A 6275-nucleotide genomic window follows, 5' to 3' on the forward strand; every position below is an offset into this window, starting at 1 on the left:
TGTCATTATGGGGTATTGTGTATAGATTTTTTTTAAATACATTTTAGAATAAGGCTGTAACATAACATGTAACGGCAGCCTTCCTCCTCTTGTCTGAAGAGGAGTGTAGCAGGGATCGGACCAAGACGCAGCGTAGCTCGTGTTCAACATCGGTAGCTCAGCGTAGCTCGTGATTCATTCTTGGAACTAGTGTTTCCATGTTTGATTAGGCCCAGGCCTCCTAATTTCCCTTTGGGACTGTGAGTTAATTACCCTTAGAGCTATGAAGCAGACAGGTGACAAATGGCCTCTTTACACTACACTACTTTGATGACCCAAACTAGGTCCAGGAGAGATACAGTACTTGTGTAGTGTAAAGAGACGGATCTAGATTCAAATCTCTCTATAAGAAATTTGGTTGACATCTACACCACATACCCCCCTCTGAGTGGTAAAGTGTAAAGACAATAGCTGTCCCACACCACATGTCCCTGCAAGAATACACCTCAATTACCCTCAAAGATCCATGCCCAAGAGCCTCCACTGAGCTACAATGTAACAAAGTGTGTTTCATGAAAGTAATAAACTGTAACAATGTATGAATTGGACCATTGATAGATCACCCTGAAACACATTGTAGATGTTAAAGTGTGATGCACTTCTGAAACATTCTTAAAAATACTAGTGCTTATTTTTTTTCTAAAGTTCTGGCCCCTCTATAATATTTAATCATTTCACAGCCAAATATATTTGCAAACATTTTATATACAAATACAAACAATAGACAACATAATTATGTAAGATTGCTGTCTTTTAATATGTACACCTTCACACAATTATTGTCACACCCTGAACCCCTGATGAATAACAAAGGAAATGTCCAAATTAACCTCCCTGTACCCAATACGGTAACACTTGACTTGTTAGCCATGTCATGATATGTCATAACAGCTGACATAACTTGACATAATATGATCATAACCTGTCATGACACATATTTAGACCTGTTGTGAAATATATTACGTTATTTATGGCTGGTTATGACACCTACATAAGAGTGTCAAAACCCACAAAACTACCACCAGGCAAAACATTCCTTATACCACAGCCTACTTGTTTATGTTATATAACATCAATGTACCATATTAAATTAGCATTGTAACTGTGCACACGTTGATGTCAAACATGCACCTACCCCAATGCTCTGTTTCTGATGACTGGGATGAACACAGGAACAGATTTCAGGAGCATGACAAGACTATTTTGACGGATGACTGACGTAAGGGCATGTATGTGATAGGCCTATCTTGCTTATATGGTTATGATGGTCATACTGCTTCTTGGCAGTGTCATAAAGTGTATTTTCTTAGTCCAAGTGACACAGGGTGGTTTAATGCTTTATGACCGTGTCAAAAAGTATATTTTCTACAAGTTAGTAGAATTATTAAAATAGTTATTTAAATATGATGGGGGAAAAAAACATGACTGTAAAGAATTCATAACAACAACAAAGGACAAAGAACAAACTTTCAAACGAAAGGAAACTTCTTGGCAGGGAAAAAACATTTGAATAGGTTCATAACCAGCCATAAAATAATGCAATATATACCACAACAGGTGTAAATATATGGGTTATGACAGTGTTAAGACGCATGTTATGTCAGGTGTTATGACATATACGATATGGTTATGACCGTGTCATAACTGTTATGACGCTGGGTGTCAAGTAAAGTAAAGTAATACGAAACAAAACATAATGTACATGGGCAGCTCAACTGAATCCAACATATACAACTGTATAGGCTACATGCATTTTCCGGTGGGCAAACTAAAAAAAAAAAAAAAGAATTGTACCTTTATTTAACTAGGCACCTCAGTTAAGAACAAATTCTTATTTTCAATGACTGCCTTGTTCAGGGGCAGAATGACATATTTTTACCTTGTCAGCTCGGGGATTCGATCTTGCAACCGTTCGGTTACTAGTCCAATGCGCTACCCCAGGCTACCTGCCGCCCAAATTGCAGGGGTTTTACTCTAAAGTCTAAACTTTAGAAGTTTAGAGTACAGTACTGTAAAATACCTGGTAAAGTACCTTTAGGCTTATGTCTCCAGTTTTCTGAATAAGTCACTTATGCGTGGGCAGTGGTTTAACAGTTGCTGAATAAACATATTGTAACGGCAGGTTTAACTGAATCCAGCCTTCATAACACTATAAATGTGTTACAAATCATCTATAACCGTATGTCATGCTTTATAAAGGCTTCACAAATGTGGCATAACTGTTTGACATAACCCCCAATGTCAATGTGACATAACCCATTATGTCAAATATGACATAAAACTGTGCTTTATAAAGGGTGGCAGAAGCACCGCTTAAAAAGGCCATTTAAAAATATTTGCCTACTTCAGTTTTTGACCCAAATACCGTTTTGTTTTTCCAGGTTTCGGATTTCCCCCATTTTTTTTCTCTGGTTTATCCATTTTGTTTACACTTTTTTCAAATAGAAAACAAAAAAAAATATTTTCTGTGTTCACAACAATGGTTAAACCACATCAGGGGATGACTTTTGAGGTCTATGAAGAATCTAAGAAATGTAGATTTTTTTTGTGTAGTTGCCCGTTATTTCAGTGAGCATGCCCTGCACTGTTTGGTGAGCAGATTTTATGTAGTGCAGTAAGCACATACACCACTGTTCAAAAGTTTGGGGTCATTTAGAAATGTCCTTGTTTATGAAGAAATCTAACATTTTTGGTTCATTAAAATAACATCAGATTGATCAGAAATACAGTGTAGACATTGTTAATGTTGTAAATGACTATTGTAGCTGGAAATGGCAGATAAAAAAAAAATGGAATATCTACATAGGCGTACAGAGGCCCATTATTGTTAGTTAATCCAAGTGTATCATTTTAAAAGGCTAATTGATCATTAGAAAACCCTTTTGCATTATGTTAGCACAGCTTAAAACTGTTGTTCTGATTAAAGAAGTAATAAAACTGTCCTTCTTTAGACTAGTTGAATATCTGGAGCATCAGCATTGGTGGGTTCGATTACAGGCTCAAAATGGCCAGAAACAAAGATCTTTCTTCTGAAACTCGTCAGTCTATTCTTCTTCTGAGAAATGAAGGCTATTCCATACGATAAATTGCCAAGAAACTGAAGATCTCGTACAACGCTGTGTACTACTCCCTTCACAGAACAAAAATGTGATTTTAGTTGTGAAGGCCAAGTTTGTGTGTTGGTCCACCAGACCTTCTGCGCATTTGGGCAGAAGTGTCTGAAGTTAGGAGTAATGTGACTAACATGACATCACTTTAGAGCCTTATGCCATGCTTCAGCACAACATGTCACCCTTTATAAAGCACATGTTTATATCACATTCGACATAGTGGGTTATGTCGCAGTTGACATTGGGGATTATGTCACATAGTTAGGCCACATTTATGAACCATGACATACAGTTAAGATACTTTGCAACACATTTATGTAGTGCTTATGAAGGCATCATGAAGCGTTTATAATTTGAACATCATTTAAAGCGGACCAAGTATTGTATATGACATTTGACATTATGTGTGTCTGATGGATTGTATCCATTTCTGTTTCCTTCATTGACATCGGTAGTTTTAGTTCTCTTCCACAAACAGGCAGGATTTCTCAGTGGTGATAGGGCATAGAGTTCCATGTGCGATACCACGACCTGAAACGTAAACATAACAGATCCATCGCTCATCTGTACAATGCCATGTTGCCATTACAGCATTAGAATAATCTTCTGGGTGTCTCTCAAATGGCACCCTATTCCCTATGTATTGCACTACTTTTGACCAGGCCATAGGGCTCTAGTCAAAGGTAGTGGACTATATACTGTGGTAATGGGGTGTAATCTGTTCAGATGTGCTTGGCTGTGGTGAGGGGTGAGTCTCTTACCCTGGTGAGCTGAAGGATTGGTTGACCTGGGAGGTCAAAGCAGTGGAGCCAGACGAGAAGGTGCCGAGCGAAGCCCATGACTAGGACTATTAGGAGAGGGACTCGATGACACTAGAGCACAAATGAATAAACTCAATTTAACATGCACACCTCACTTCACGAGAAAGCTTGAGACTTCATACAGTGAGTTTCATATGGATGAAGGTTTTATAGGTTAGATTTCTCAGACAGTGTGGATTTCCCACAAATGTCTTCATGCCCTTCACTTTTACAGGTCTTAAGTACTACAGACTACAGTGGGGTTCAAAATGACTGAAATCCTGATAAAGATGAGCATAATGACTGTATAAAATGAATGATTCAAATACTGAGCTATATTGTATGCTGAAACACATTATACTAATACAATTGCTCAGAGAAAGAGATTTTGTTTAACAAGTTATCCAAAAAAATCTTTCAACGGTCAGGATTAAACATTATTGACACCCCTAATGAGTCTTGTAAATAAAGTAGTCAAAAGTTCAGTGTTTGGTCTCATATTTCTAGGACGCAATGACTTCATCAAGCTTGTGACTCTAAAAACTTGTTGGATTCATTTTCAGCTAGTTTTGGTTGTGTTTCAGATTATTTTGTACCCAATAAATATGAATGGTAAATAATGTATTATGTCATTTTGGAGTCACTTTTATTGTAAATAAGAATATGATAGGTTTCTAAACACTTATACATTAATGTGGATGCTACCATGATTATGGATAATCCTAAATGAATCGTTAATAATGGTGAGTGAGAAAGTTAGTCAAGATCATAACCCCAACACATGCTAACCTCCCCTGTCATTGGTAACAGTGAGAATTTAGCATGTCTTGGGGGTATGATCTTTGACCCTCTAACTTTCTCACTTGATGTAGTCATTGCGTTCTAGCAATATGGGTGTCACGACTTCGCCGAAGTCGGTCCCTCTCCTTGTTCGGGCGGCGTTCGGCGGTCGATGTCACCGACCTTCTAGCCATCGCCGATCCACTTTTCATTTTCCATTGATTTTGTCTTGTCTTCCATCACACCTGTTTCCAATTCCATAATTACATGTTGTGTATTTAACCCTCTGTTCCCCCCATGTCCTTGTCCGTAATTGTTTGTTGTAGTGCTTGTGTACGTTATGCTGGTGTGTACTGGGTTTTGTTGACCCGTTTATTGTATTGATTCTGTTTACGGTGGTTTATGGTTATTAAACTCAACCGTTGTAAATCAGTTTCCGCTCTCATGCGCCTGACTTCTCTCTCTGCCAGTAGCATCGCATTACAATGGGACCAAACACTACATTTTGTCATAAATTAAAGTAGTCAATTTTTTGTGGTGTCAATAATTTGGACCCCTACCTTTTTGAGAGAGAAAAATTACTTGTTACAGAAAATATCATTCTCTGAGCAATTGTATTAGTATAAAATAATATAATCTTTTCAATTTTTTGGAGCATACAATATACCTTTCAATTATTTATTTGATACGTCGTTATTGCTCATCTTTATCAAGGGTGTCAACCATTTTGGACCCCACTGTATATGAAGTAGTCTTAAATACAGATTATATGAAGTGCATATGGTGACACTTGCCTCCTCCTGAAGCAAGAGGGCTGTATGATCTGGACGTGGAGGCCTGAAACAGGGTGTTACATGAAGGCTAGTGGGAAAAAAATAAGACAATGTACTGAAAATGTTGTAGTGTACATAATGCATTACTATTACACTACTCTTGTATACATTCTTGGAAACTAGTGTTTCCATGTTTGATTAGGCCCAGGCCTCCTAATTTCCCTTTGGGACTGTGAGTTAATTACCCTTAGAGCTATGAAGCAGACAGGTGACAAATGGCCTCTTTACACTACACTACTTTGATGACCCAAACTAGGTCCAGGAGAGATACAGTACTTGTGTAGTGTAAAGAGACGGATCTAGATTCAAATCTCTCTATAAGAAATTTGGTTGACATCTACACCACATACCCCCCTCTGAGTGGTAAAGTGTAAAGACAATAGCTGTCCCACACCACATGTCCCTGCAAGAATAAACCTCAATTACCCTCACAGATCCATGCCCAAGAGACTCCACTAAAATGAGCTACAATGTAACAAAGTGTGTTTCATGAAAGTAATAAACTGTAACAATGTATGAATTGGACCATTGATAGATCACCCTGAAACACATTGTAGATGTTAAAGTGTGATGCACTTCTGAAACATTCCTTAAAAAATACTAGTGCTTATTTTTTTTCTAAAGTTCTGGCCCCTCTATAATATTTAATCATTTCACAGCCTAAATATATTTGCAAACATTTTATATACAAATACAAACAATAGACAACATAA

Source organism: Salvelinus sp. IW2-2015, linkage group LG20 (genome assembly GCF_002910315.2).
Source record: "Salvelinus sp. IW2-2015 linkage group LG20, ASM291031v2, whole genome shotgun sequence".
NCBI classification, from domain to species: Eukaryota; Metazoa; Chordata; class Actinopteri; order Salmoniformes; family Salmonidae; genus Salvelinus; species Salvelinus sp. IW2-2015.